At 38.4% G+C, this 15,618-nt stretch overlaps 1 protein-coding gene across 4 annotated transcripts in view; it reads right to left on the reverse strand.

Moving 5' to 3' along the window:
• The window catches only part of CDKAL1 (CDKAL1 threonylcarbamoyladenosine tRNA methylthiotransferase), a 665,249-nt gene that overhangs the window by 118,812 nt on the left and 530,819 nt on the right, over window positions 1-15,618 (reverse strand). The gene's annotated exons all lie outside the window — the stretch shown is intronic.

Here is a 15,618-nt window from a genome sequence, read left to right on the forward strand (position 1 = left end):
TTGCTATAGAGGCTTTCTTCAAAAAAGGGGAGCCAAAGTCAAGGTGATCCCTGTCTTTAAGGCCAGGAAAGAGATACTTCTGGAAAGCAGACAGCTTTCAGATACACCTGGATGGTAACAAAGGAGGCTAGAAAAGCACTTTCAGAGAATGGCCTTCGGCTTCCTATCCAGGGGTTCCTTGGGATAAAACACCCCTTTTGAAGGGATATCCACAACCCTGGGGAGGAATGCTACAGCGACACTGGTTTCTTGGTAACAGAGCCCTTTGGTTATTAAAGTTACAAAGCTAAAAGGTCCTTCTTGTTGATATGTTTGCCTTTATCAAGCTTGCCCCATTCATTCCTAAGCACTTCCTCCAAGGAGGAATTCATAGATATTGCAGCCTCAGGGGATGATTTTGGGGAGAAAAATTTACTCAGGGGCTTGTTTACAGATGCCTGTTCAGGTTTCAGAACCAGATAGCTCATCATCCTCAGTCAAGGAAGGGGAAGAGAAGAAGTCAGAGAGACATATCTCCTGGACTTTTGTGCTTTGTCTACCCTTTTTTAGCATTTTCAACCTTTTTTATTTGCCCACTTTGGGAATGCAAAAGCTCTTCACCGGTGAGAGCTTTCATGGCTATACTTCCTCTAGACGTCTGTCTCAGAATTCTCCCCTATTAAGTCCCATTCCCCCAGCAAGGGGAAATGCGATTCATTGCCAGAATCCTCTCAGTTGGCTTGAGTGTTTGTGGAGGAGGCTGATTAGAAGACTGACTTCTTCCTATATGGTGCTCAGAACCCACTCTAAGATTATGAGGAGGAGACTCTGGCCTCCTCACTCTGTCCTGCAGGAGTCTTCTGGGATTTATGCCCAAACTGATAGGTCAGGGTTCACCTTGCTTTCGGATCCTCCCTCTTGTTGTACTGGGTTCCTGGTCCATTTTTCCTGCAGTAGAGTCTTGGCTGCCCCAGTAAATAGGGAACCGCATCTGCCTTTCCCACTCATAGCCCTGGGACTGAACAGAGAGTAAGGAGAGCAGGCTGGGGGCAGCTGACCACCTGGGAAGGCAGCCTCACATACAGGACACCACTTGGATCAGACATGGTGCTTTCGTGGTTGCTTTGCCATGCTTGTACAGGGCAGAAGAGCTTGTAGGAAGGACTTAGGGAGAGTTAATCAGTGCATGAAGGAAGCAAAATAATGCCTCCCCTGCTTTCAAATAAACAAACAAACAATCAAACAAAAAAACCACCCTTGGGCAAAAAAAGTTAAAATTGAGGTTTAAGTGGTGGAGGAAACGAAACCACCACTTCTGCTGCTGCAGAGAATCTGGCAGCAAGCAGGGCAAAGTGGGTGTGGCCAGACCATGCAGTGCTAAAATAACGATCCACCTCCATGAGCTAGAAAAAGCAGCCCAAATGTCCAAATCCGTGGAGATGTTCGGCTGCAGAAAGGCAACAACCATAAAAAAAAAGACGTAAATTAAAACGATAGGATTTAACAATAATAAATATGGCAATACACACACATGTACACAAAAAATCATGTATGGATCACTGTTCTCATCTGCAGAGCATATGAACAACAGGTGTTACCATATACATGCTAAATAATTACGCCCACCCTTTCTTAGTTCAGGATATGATTAATGCAGCCTATCAGAAGCCAGATGGTGCAAAACCAGAACCATCAATCAAAATGAAAAGACCGCTGAGTGTTATCTACAATGATGTGCTCACAAATGGAAATTCTGTTCACAGATTCTAACTCATAATATGCAGAGGAAGCCATAAACATAGCTGTACTATCCCCAAGGAACTGGCAGACACGACTCATGCTTTGTTAGACAAAAAGCTGGAGAAATAATATTCATTACTGCAGGCTCTTACCGGGGAACACTCTGCAAAGCAAAACTTATGTATGTTAGATAAAAAATTAAAAGTAGTTTGTTCAATAATTTTAATAACATATAAACGGATGACAGTATCTGTCAAACTGCCCATTTCCCATCTGATTTAATATGGGATACTGCCATACACTTACAAAGCTGCCACTGTCTCTTTGACACATGAATTGGCATCTGATGTCTTCACATGAACAGCTTTTATGAATAACCCCAAATTGTTGATTTTATAATGTACACTCTCTATAAGCATTCCAAGGAAAACAAGCTTGGGACCTGCTGCATATAGTAATGATGGTTTTCTCTGATGAGTTTTTATAGCAAGAAAGTTTTATAATAAAAAGTAATCTTGTAAAAATAAAAGGCACATAAAGAGAATAACTTAGCATAAGTGAGCTTCTTCAATGATGCAGTTTGCATGAAAATGTACAACAGCCCTTAACACATACACAAATACACTTTCTCAGGAAAACACAATGGCGTGAAATAAAGGTTTTAAGGTTTTATCAGCAGAAGTTCAGCATGGCTGAATTATTTATGAATGCTGACTAAAACTTTACACCACACAACTATTTTGCATTTTGCATATATCATATTTTGTAGAAAGAACAAGAAAAATGATTACTAAGATGTTTTTAAAACATTCACTATCTATTTTCCTAGCTCTTCCCCAGGCCCCACCCACTTTGCCCTGCTCTTCCCCTGCAAACCCAGAAGAAGAGGGAGAGAAAAATTAAAACATAAATTTAAAATACTTCAAAAGGTGATCTGAAATAGCATTTCGCTACATTAAAATGTCACATCTTTAAAGATCAATCTCTCAGGGTCTTCAAGGGACATTAGAAAACAAGTGTCTGCCCCTGAGAAGCTGATAACTCTCCTTATCCCCTTTAAAATGATACAGTGCTTGCATTTCTAGTCCTGTGGGAGTCACAGAAATTATTGGATTTACACTTGCCACAGCTCCAGAACTCCTATTCAGTACCTCAGTATAGTGTAATGCTGGGAGAGTCCGCCTACATTTAGATTAAGGAAGAACATAATTTTACAGCAGGCTGATATTTAAAACTGCAAACTCTTCAGACATTTCAAATGCTATAAGCAGCCCAGGAAAGGAAAGATGAGTGGGCATAGAGCAGATGAGGCCAACAATTGGAATACATCATATATTCATCATGCGCACACATATACCTTCATATCTTATGTACACACTACGGTAATCATGCTGGATTAGCTGCAATCCAAACCAAGAGAAGAAATATACAAACAAAAATAAACACATACAAACAAGCACTACATTTAAAAAGCAAGAGAAAATGCTTTTCAGAACTGCACTGGAAAGCAAATACACCCAAAGTTGTTCCCCACAATAACAGAGGTTGTTCTAAATTCACTTTCAGAGGATACAAATCAAGCTCCTCAAAATGCTAAAAACATTTTGCATTTTTGACAAATGCATCTTCTGCGTCAAGATCATATATACTTCTAGCTACAGGGTGATACTTTCCAGAGCTGGTAGCTATGGGAGTTCCCAAGTTTGAGAATAAATGTCTGGATACCAATACCACAAGCACACAGTTAAGCAACAGAATACCTCAGAGTCTACTTGCAACATGATATTACACCTGAAGCTTTTTGTGAGACATCAGACTAGAAGCTGCACAACCAAGCACCCTCAATTAGTCTAAATGCATCTCTTTTTCACTGAACACATGATGGAGAAATACAGTATTTTTATAAATAGCTTAACATCCTTACAAAAACAACTAAATAGTATTTTCATGGAGAAAATAATTGTAAATATACTAGTTCCCTTGTGCTCTGACAGTTCACAAAATAAAAATAATCTTCATTTCATAGGTAAAATGATTTCTTCCCCAGATCCAGGTGAAGTAACTCGGCAGTATTTGTCCTGGAGCAAGTGAAAAGCTTGTTCCACAGACACTAATCCCTCCAACAGTTCTAGTGCTATACTCTAGTGCGATGAAGCTGGAGAAAAACAGGGTCAGAGAAATCATGTAGCAATACATTCTCTGGCCCTGATCAGAGCTGGGCTTCCTGTGCTGCCTCCTCCAATCCTATTCGTCAACTTCCTTTGATAGAAAAACAGAATTTACTGCCCTTATCACTGATGTAAGATTTAGAATAGAAACAACAAAAATTAGCATGCAGACCAGCTAATTTTAGTCTTGAAGAGCCAGGTTTAACCCCAGGCTTGGATAAGATATAAATAAAATGTTTGCATATACAGTATTTAAATGGTGACAAAGATCTGACTTCTAAGGAAAGCAAGATACTAATTTCGCTTCTGTAGCACATTACACCTGTCCTATGAATAAATAATAGGTTCCAGTATCCAGAATTGCTAATGTTTCATATAAAACAGAACGGAAGAACTTTTGAACTGTTATCAGATTTTTGTTTGCAGCATTTTTACAGCTGTATTGATCCCAGCATACCAGACAGCCAGTGGAAGAGGGGAAAGAGAGGGTTTGATGTAGTATCTTTTACTGGACCAACTTCTGTGGGTGAAAGAGAAATGCTTTTGATATTGGACCTGAAGAAGTACTCTATGTTGTTCTAAAGCTTGTCTCTTTCAACTACCATTTCATTCATCTCCTCTATGTTGGCAGATTAGAGGACAAAGTTGTGTCAGGCTTGATCATGGCTTGAACAGAAGACTTCCCCAAAATAACAAGGATGCTGAAGGAAGTAGCTTCAATTAATAATTTGTTTCTTTCTGAAGCAACACTGGATCAGTCATGTTGACTGTGTGGAGTTTTCATCTTTTTGAATGACACACTGACTAATCATGATTGTTAAAATCCCATGGTATTTTTCAGAGACATAGGGCCATTAGCTCAGGTCAAGCTAGATAATTATACTTTGTGTATCTTGAAGTTTCAAATAGATATGGTATTCCTAAATTCCTCTCCTGAATATCAGATGTTAGCTCTTGTACAGCTGAAACCATCCATTCCAGAGGAGGATGCATTTCAGTGGAGAATGAAATTATTTGTGCATAGATAAATAGATAATTTTTACAGACCTTTGGGGCGAAAGGCAAGATTAAGATATTAGAATGCGAATCTTTTTTTAAAACAATGGCATATGCATCTGAAAAAATTCAAACTAGTTTTGTCATTTTATGTTTAAATTAACACACATACAAGCTTTGTATCTTTTAGCAAGGGCCAATAAAATCTGTTCATGCTAGTCACAATCTGAGGCTCCAGTTCAGTAAAAAATTTAAGCATGTGCTCAACTATTTTTCTTTATGACTTGGATGATGGCATGGAGACAATGCCTACAAAACGTGTAGGTGATACCAAAGCGGGAGGGATTGCTAGCACTTTGGAGGATAGAATTTGAATGTGCTGATCCTAATACATTGGAAAATTAGTCTAAAATCAATAAGAAATTTAATAAAGATAAGTGTAAAGTACTACACTTAGAAAGGAGAAAACCAAATGCATAAACACAAAATACAGATTAACCATCTAGTCATCAGTACAGTGGAAAAGGAAGTAGGGAACGCAGAGGATCATAAATTGAATAAGAGTCAATAGTGTGATGCTTTCAAGGAAAAAAAGCAAATGCCAATCCAGTAAATATTATTAGGGAATATCTGTATTAATTGGTGAAGTCCAATTCTGGGCACCACAAGAGAACAAACTGGAAAAAGTTCAAAGAAGAGCAACAAAAATGATATGAAGTTTAGAAAATAAGGCCCAGGAGAAAATGTTGAAAGCTGAATATGTTTAATCTAGAGAAAAGGCTAAGGGAGGACACAGCAGCCTTCAGATATGCAAAAGGTTGTTACAAAGAGGAAAATGGTCAATTGTTCTCCACATTTACCAAGAACAGGACAAGAAATTATCAGCTTAGTTTACAGTGAACGGGAGATTTAGATTGGATATTAGGGAAAACTTTATAACTACAAGGATAAACAATGGAGCAAGTTGCCAAACAAGATTGTGGAATCCTCATTGCTACGACTGTGTTTAAATTAGAGCACTTTCTCAACAGACCTCTTTGCTGGAAGATATCTTCCAACAAAACTTCTGTCAACAGATCGCAGCCAGACTGCAGGGTGGATTGAAAGAGCAATCTGCTTTGCCAACAGAGGATGGTCAGACTGCCTGGTCACTCTCTCAGCAAAACAGCCAAGTGGAAGCACAGCAGACAGGGTTGCCTGGTGTCCTGGAAGACCTTTCTAAGAACAGAAGGAAGCCTGTATCATCCAGGCTGGCTTTTCCCCAACAGATTTCTGTCAACAGAGGTGTTCTTCCTCCTGGCAAGTGAGGTACAGCTGTCAACAAAAGTGCTGTGTTCTGTCAACAGTATGTCAACAGAATGCCCTTGGGAATCTGGATGCTCTGTGCGTTTTGTCAACAAAATGGTCATTTTGCTGACAAAACCCTCCACTATAGACATAGCCGAGAGTTTTTTAAGAACAGATTATTTGAGCACCTGTAAAAGAAGGTTCAGGTGTGTATAACACTGTGGCTACATCTACACTGTGGGATAAATTTGAATTTAAGGCAGTTAGTTTGATTGTACCAAGTGACTGTCTTCACTGTAAATACCATTAGCTCGATTTCAGGAGCACTAATATTGATATCATAATATCATCGGAACTGAGTGGGTGCAGTGTCAAGTTCGAATTTAACAGTTCGAGTGAAGGCTAGTGTGGAAGTGCCATGTCTTTGAATCGAATTCATTAGCCTCCAGAGGCTGCCTGGTGCTGCTGCGCCTGGCTCCTGGCTCCCTGCCGCTCTTGGGAGCTGGGAAACTGACCAGAGCAGCACCTGGCTCCCTGTTCCTGTGAGCCAGGTGCAGCATCACTGATCAATTTCCCAGCTCCCCCACGTTGCAGGGACCCAGGAACCAGGCAGCAGGGCGAGCACTGCCAGCAGTAGGTGTGCAGTAGGGCCCGGGAGGAGATCACAGAATGCGGGGCTGAGGGAACTGTGGGATAGGTTCCCACAATGCACTGCTGCAACAGCTGATGTTTGGCCACTCTAGTGTGGCAGTACTAACTTGACTTTGTGTGGACTTTGTGGGAAGTGAGGATACTAAAAACTGAATTTATAAAACCTAGAGTTATAAAATTGAATTTAATAAAATCAGTTTTATCTGGTAGTGTAGATGTAGCCTGTCCCAGCACAGTGAGATAAACTAGATGATTTTTTCAGGTCATTTCCCAGCAGGAATATTCAGACATTACGGCTGTTGCTGTCATTAAAGGCTAGCATTTGAGATCATATATAAGATAATGGACTCACCGATGTGAAGTGGTATAGGAAAGAGTGTAAAAACTTTATTTGATGAATAGAACAGTTTTTATCAGCATTCCTCTCACAGACTTAAACACAGACTGAACTAACAGTGTATCATAATCATTTTGTCTTTTGTTGTTTTACTGTATGACAATGAACATTTTCTTTTACCTTCTCCTCGTGTATAATAGGATATGTCACACAGAGGCAGTTAAGACAAATATCAAAGTTAAAAAAAAATCATTCACTGCCAGGAATACAAACTACAGAAGTGGAAGATGTAATTAAATCCAACTTAGACTGTTTGTGGCTTGGGAAAGTCTGATCATTGGCTTCACCTGAAGCATGTTTGACCCTTTTTTTGGATGAAATCCTACAGTAACAGAACAGTGAAGGAAATTCTCAATTCAAAGGTTTTCAATTTCACATGGAAAGACTTCAAATGTTTAAACAAGTCCCACAAGGTTTAGTCATTTGTTAAACTATGACATCTGGTTCTCCACAGGGTTTATTATATGCTTCTAGAGCTTATGTTAACCTACGTGGCACAAAATTTGTCTTATTTTATAAACACCCACGGGCCTCTGCAAGACCTCTTCTGTGCTGCTACTTGATAGCACCAGGGTTTATGCAAAAAGGCCTAGTTTGCTGAAGAGCTCTTCAGAGAGATGAAGAGATCCCTAGTCTAGTACTCCTACTACTGTGACACAACGTTAGAAGAAAAACACCTGTTTTTGCAGCACATTTAAGAAAAAGTGATAAAATATTAAAAACAAGGAATTAACAGGAGAACTAGAAAATTAGTGGAGTATGTGGATTCAGTGTAAGATGTAAAATTACTATAAAACATGCTTTGACAATAAATACAAAACCTGGCTAACATCAGTGAACTTGATATGCAATGTGACCTTTTACAAAAAAACCAGGGAGATTTATGGTGATTTTGTGAAAGAAAAATTGGGTTGTAGTCTCCAGTGAAGTGGGTGGGGTGGATAAAACATTAGCCTGCTGCATCCATACAGCTAGCCTTCAGTTTGGGTGATCTACAGAAAGAGCCACTATTAAATAAAAACAACAAAAACATTATTGCTTGATCATACACCCATTGAAGACAATGGCTAAGTTCCTAATGGCATTAATATTTCATGATGAGGAGCATTACAATCACCGTTATCCCCCTATCTTTCTTCTAGTCTCTGGCATGTGGCAGAGAAGCTATATCTGTGAGTCTCTCTTGAGAGGGCAAGTAGTTTTGTGGTGATTCATATGCGGTGTTTCCTTTCCTCTTGTAGGTGGTGCTGTAATGAACAACCAAAGTAATGCCATGCCAAGGCACATCAAAACAATAATGGTTAAAAACTCAAATGGGAACAGATGTTTCTGATGGTAACAACTGAAGGGAAAGAAGGTGGATGTTCCATTTGTCAACATTTTTCTAGTAAGAAGCTGTCCAAATCTGAGGACAATATTTTGGAAGTGGTTGCACCAAAACCATGTTGAGGAAGATTATTTCTTCTATGCTCTGTAAAATTATGCTTCTGAACTTTAAAGCCAAAGATGTCTAGGCTGATTTTGCCACAGTAGTACACTGCATATTCATGTCTATTAATTGTCGGTCTGCTACCAGCATGGAGACCGCTTTTAGAATTACTATCTCTCAGGTTTTCTCATCCCATAATAATGTGCGTTCTGGGTTATTTTTCCATATATTTTTCTGTGTTAATAACCCTCATGTATATTTTGCCTTTTAGTATTATTAATTTTAGATTTCCCGATGCCTGAGGTATATCCTTCGTATCAAATGGCAAGACTACCACAAATGAAGAGCTTTGGAACAGAGCAGGACAAGAACCACTTGACGGTCAAATAAAGAGAAGAAAGTGGGGATGGCTAGGGCAGATTCTCAGCAAACCATCATCCAGCATAGTCTGTCAAGCTCTCAAACAGAACCCATGAAGAAAACTCAAACGAGGATGACCCTGAACAACATGGAGAAGATCTACTGAGACTGAAGGACAACAGCTGGTGTACTCTGGAGTCAGCTAGTTTTGTCCTGAGACAGAGTGAAGTGGAGAAGACTTGTAGATGACCTATGGTTCACTCAGAGTACAAGGGTTAAGAAGAAGATATTATTTCTCATTTAAATAAGGTAGGATTAACTGTGGGAGCTCACTAGACATGTTCAAAGTCAATACACTAGCATTTTATTTCCTTTACTTAGTCTTGACAGAGAGTTTTTAGAAATGTTTCATTGTTTCTGTAACAAAAAAATTTGTCATTCTTGAAATAAATGCAACCATTTTTACTTTGAAAACTAAGCCAGTAATTTCAAATAACTCTGTTAACAGGCCATAGTGGAATCCTTTTTTTTTTTGCTCCTGTGTTCTGTGATCAAGTAGAAACAATTTTTACAGTAAAGCCTTAAACTATAATACTAAACAATGATATATTGAATGTTTTGATAGATCTGTACTAATAAGTGTTGCAAAACAAAAACAAACACCCATTTTATTACAGTAAATTGTTATTTTCCCATTAATTTAGGATGCAAGACATATCTGTAACTGCATTACATCAGCATTCATTTCTTGACATTTCAATTACTGAATTAAGGGGGGAGGGGCAGATGTCCTCTTCTTTCTTAGCAAGCAAGCAAGCATCTCTATTGTAGTATTTTGTTACCTTTTTATTGCCTCCAAACTCTGTATGCTTCTAGAAATTGACTAGCTATTTGCCTGCTGTTACTGGTTTCAGATAGTAAAGAGGAAATGAACTGGAATATAGCTGATAGTTAAGTGAAGAAAAAAGCAGCAACTTTTCAGACCTTAAGATTTTCTTTTCCATTAAGCAGCATTCAGGTGTGCCAGTAGCACAGGACTATTCAAGTGTTCCTCCTTAAGTCTTTTTTTCAAGCATCACAATATACCACAAATACACTAACAACTTTACGTAATCTGCTCTAAAAAGTTGTGCTGGGCATGAGAAACAAAATAAAATCAAATTCAATGCCTTATTTTCTAGGTTACAATAAACATGTTTCCCACAAATATTCAGTCATATTTGACATTGGACCAATTAAATTAAATGTGAAATCTCCTTTCACACATCGGTACAATGTCCAATGGAAACCAGTTGGCAATAACCTTGTAGCATATCTCATTTTTCCAGAAGAACACTTCAAAGCATCTCTGCTCCTGAATTAAGAATCACCAAATAGAGCTTGTAATGTAGGCCTGAGCCTGACAAATTGTGGTAGCCTTCTGTTCTTGTTCTTGCAATTAATGGAAGCCAGGAAAAGTGATCATTGCTATTTTCCAAAGTCATAAATCCAAATAATTATTAGACAATCTGAAGTAAAAGAAAAACTCAAATGAAACTGCCTGTTAAAAATTCTGCATGAAAGTGGTGCTGTATAAACATACTCACAAACAATTAACTTTATGAAAACCAATTCTCCCCTACTGTGCTTTACAGCAATTCTGAAAGGTGGCTTTTCTAACATTTAAAAATGTATGTACCTGTTTGGGGCTATTCCAGCTATGACTATTATATCTTTTACATGATAGCTCCCAGTATTCATGTGCAAAAAAGAGGACTTTAAGGCCAGTAGCTGTGAAACTCCTAAAATTGTCTGTGCCCAGTCAACACTACTATGGCCTGTTGACTTTTTAATGAAATTTCAGCTATTTGAATAACATAGACGAAGTCAACATACTTAGAGCATGTTAGCATATCATCTTCACAGCAGTAAGTCAACAGGTGATCCTGTACTGGAGTCAGTGGGAGAGCACTAGGGGTTCACTATTCTAGATGTGATAAATCAACCCCCGCTGGATCAACTGCTGTGCATCAGTCTGGCAGGCAGTGAAGACGTGCCCTAATTCACAATGAGGCAGAAGACAGAGAACCTTGGAGAATCAGGAAATGATAGAACTGTAGCACTGCATGAATTACTAAAAGATACAAGCTTTACTTGTTAGATATATATAATGCTGCAACCCTACATTCCTATTTTTCATAAGCAATTTAACTTCCCTGTGTGCTTCTCACTGATGCACAAACAGATATCATTAATACCAGTCAACACTCTAGATGTGCAAACAGTACCCACACAGTCACATGGGAAACCCACAGGGTCACATGGGAGCTATCTGAGCCTTGCCATGATGGGCACCATACAGTGGGCAATTACTTCTATTGTTTTAGCTGCCCCCCCACCCCACAAAAAAAAAAGGCTTTTAACTGATCCCTCCATTTAGGAGGTTGGGAAACCAAAATTGAAGGGAGGAGAAAAGGTGCTATTGAGTTTGTCTGACCAGGAAGGATGAGAGAGTTATCTTGAGAATTGTATCCCAGGCCCCTACTGAAGCAGTATGCACTGCATTTTCTGTTCTGTAGAGAGGCAAAGAGGTCTCTGGACAGAGATCCCCATTTATTGAAGGTATCCTATAGAACAAGTGTTGTGAAATTTTCTTGTGTGATCTATCACAAACTGTCTGTTAAGTCAGCCTGCCAAGAATGTTTTCATTAATCAAGAATGAAAGTTGGAGGTTTGAAGACAAACAAACACTGTCACAACGCTAACCATAAATGAGGCCAACTCATGACCCAGAAGTGTTATTTCCATGTCCAAAGTCTTTGGTTTCTCAGGGGAAGTATGGTTGCAAAGCTGAAACTTAAAGGAATTGACAGAAAGGCACCAACCACCAAGACTGGTGCCTGTGCTTAATAAGAAAGGTAAGCATTCTCTGCAAACAGGAGAGTCAAACATTTCCTTCAGTACAACACTAAATCATTAAAATGCAGAGTTTAAAGGCTTCAATGACATTTTTTGTACCAGTGCATGCTTTTCAATAAAATACTGTAAGTGACAAGGGTGTAAGCTTAAGATAGAAAGAAAAATACCTCTTTTTCAAGTTTCATTTATTTAAAGTTTTGCTCATTTGTGATAGCCTTCTGAGAGACATATCTCATGCTTATGAGGTTCTCAGGAAAACAGATTAGATCTCTTACTGTATCAATAATAGTGTTGTAACAAGATAATGTACCCTCCAACAATTGGCATACTAAAATCTTTAGCCCCTAAGAATTGTGGATTTGAAATGTTAAGACCCAAGCCCTATATAAACACAGGCACAAAGACAAGGATTTCAGAAATAGGAGTAAATTGTCCAGAAATGGACTTCTGTATTTGTCCACCGGGGACTATAAAAACACTTAAAAAGGGGAGTTTAGTGGAGTCTATTTCTAGAAAAACTATGCAAAACTATAAATTCAGAAGACAGTTAAGCATATGCCAATAACAGGATCATTCACAGTGGCCTTTTCATAAGCCTAAAAATTTGGGGGTCGGTGTGTTTTCTCTGCATAAAATTATTTGATTGTTTACCCAAAGGATGCACTTTATAGATTACATTTTCACTTAGAAGCTGAGAGTATTTCATGTGCAACTGATTTCAGATTTTTGAGCAATTTCTCATGTCTTCAGAATGGCTGATACATACTGGCTTTTGGTGGAACAGTAGTTTCAAGGGCCACAGGGCAGCAGGCATTGTAAGTGTGAAAGCACCTTTAAATAGGACAGAGCAGGAGCAAGTCACAGACAACAGTCCCTGAGATCCACCATTACCTGAATTCAGTTAAATAATAAGTGTGGGCAAAAATAATCAAATAAATTGCTCATTATGAACAGTAATGGCTTAGAGAAGGAATGAACACAACACCCCTTCCTTTGCTAAAGTGAGAGGTAGGACTATCACTATACCTCCCATTCTCTTCTCTGGTGGGGGGGATCCCTGGTCCCTCTACATTCCACCTATATAACTGAGGAGAATGAGAGCAGCACCAGCAATTTTTTGGGAATTTTGTTATTTTTTCTAAGTGAGAATGGACTCCCCTCATACACTGCAATTCAATTGCCTCTCCCCTCTAGGGAGACTTTGAACAGATTTTCAGATGTTTGAAAATCTTTTACAGTGCAGGAAACTGTATATGTGCTCATTTTGAGATGCAAAATCATCTGGAATAGCCATTTGAACTTAAATTCTAAGCGCTTCCTCTAATCTACACTGATCAAGCCTAAAGAGTAGTGCACACAAGAACAGGCACGTGAAATCAGAATGAGGTAATTCACAGAAATCTCTTGTTGCTTGGCTGGCGAAGGGCCAGCTTGCACACATGAACTTTTTTCAGATAAACTTCTTCTCTTGCTGATTGAGTGTCCCTTTACCACAGGATGCAGCTATTATCCCATACGGCTGCCTTGTAACAGCCTCCAAAGCTGGTGCACTTTCTCCCTATCGTGCCCAGTTTTAAACTCTGAAAACAGCCCTCCTAGCTCTATTCATCCCCCTTTTGCCCATTACTTTGTTCTACCTTAGAGAACCAAACCTTTTAGCCAACTTGCCCATAACCCCTCAACTTTGGTGGTTTAAATAAGCCCGTACATGGAGCTGAACAACTTGTGTATTTACAAAAACTTAATAAAGGTACAGTAGCAAATCTCTATGCTACTCTTAAAAAAACCATCACACACACCTGTAAGGCAAGAAGTAAAAATTAAGAAAAAGAGACACATTATAACCAATATATTCATTGATTCTTCACCAGCCAGAAGTCAGAGTGTTTGTACAGTAGTGTCATGTAACCTAGTCTGAATGTGGTCATTTTTTTAAAAAACATACTTTTCATAATTCAGATTTCATGCAGCTTTAGTCTAAGTGCAGCAATTAATATTTGTAAAATTGAAATCTTAATTTACAAAGTACAGTTTTTTATCCCATTGCAGTTGGTTATTGGGTTTAGTGTGGGGGTTCCTGATGGCACTGCTGGCAGGTGACATACAAGAGGTCAGACTAAATGATCTGGCATTGCTTTCTGGCTTTGAACTATGAAAGATGTCTTTGAACTATTCACACAATTTAGATTAACGTTATTAAAATTAAAAACTGTGAATTGTATTGGTTGTGAATATTACAACAAAGGGTTAAATTAGAAACTAAGTGCATGCAGCCCGAACGCTGTCAGCTGGTCCTCTAGGCCCACTGCCAATGGGGAGAGAACTACACTGGGGAAAACTTGCATAGGCAGAATTTTTTAAAAATGGAAAGGGAGAAGTCTCCCCTCACACTTCCATTCCTTCTCTTGTTACTTATATTCTCTCAGACACACATACACGCATACATGGCTCAAGCATGAAAGTGCCAAGAGAGTAAAGCTTGTGAGGTTTAAAATCACTCATCAAGCAATTCTATTACTTTTAATAATTTATTAAAGGTCCTAAAACAAAGATCAAAAGGAAATATAGCTAAGCATTTATATTCAGTTCCACATCGCCTGATGACTAATTTGTAAAGGAGGGTATAAGTCTTCACAACTGAAGCCAAAATCATTTGAGGATACTTTGATATAATGCCACAAAGGATATGAACAGGAAGGCAGCAGGAGTTTGAAATGGCTGAGCTCCATTAAGAGTGCTAATAAAAGAATAATGGAATTTCCTTGTGCTATGAATAAAAAGAAGTGTTTAGCACAGGAGAATTTAAACAAGAAGAAGAGTATCAAAGCTTTTGGGTCTTAAGTTGCTTCTCTTTATCAGAGCTTAATTGATCTATTATTACATTTACCTTACACTGCTCCAGCTTCAAAATGCAATAGTCCCATCAGAAATCCTGTCACTAATTTATTGTACTCAGAACATTTGCCAATTTCCACCAAACCTTAACATCTACATTATAGGATAAACAATGATAGAAGTCTATCTAAAAAATACCAAAATAAACAAACAACCCAAAAAACCCCACCAAACCATCAACACCACACCCCAAAACCAACAACTACATTTCATAGTGAGAGATGTAACTTGAAAATAATTTTAATACTTATATATCTACTGTCAATGCCTTTGAAAATGTGTCAGTGCATGAGATAACTGGTTGGTACAGAAATATCATGGTAACAAACAATGTGAAGTTGTTCAATCAATTACAATATATATTCAAAAAAAGAGCTCTTTTTTCAAACACATGAGGTCATAAATTACTTGTAGGAATGATAAGACAGACATCTCACTATTACTTTTTTAAAAATTCTGTATTTTTCAAATTGTATAAATACTTAGAGTTCCAGAAAACAGCAGCACTACAAAAGAGATAATATATTGCAGAAAAATAGTTACAGATCCACTATGCTTGCTCAAAGGAACAAACTCATGAATTACTGGGTGGCGGGTATATTCTTCCTCAGAATGCCCAGCAGACTTTCTGTTAACAAAGCAACCTCCTCCAATGAAACCTCCAGAATCAACATAGTCCATTAGTATCACATTTTTCAATGCCAAATGGACATAACAAGCTAACCAATGTCTTCAAAAGGAACCAGCTTAAAAAAAGTAGTAAAATACCACAAGTGTTGATTTTACAAGTTTCACTATGAATACATTAATCATATTAC

This window comes from Carettochelys insculpta, chromosome 2 (assembly GCF_033958435.1).
Source record: "Carettochelys insculpta isolate YL-2023 chromosome 2, ASM3395843v1, whole genome shotgun sequence".
In the NCBI taxonomy this organism is placed as follows: Eukaryota; Metazoa; Chordata; order Testudines; family Carettochelyidae; genus Carettochelys; species Carettochelys insculpta.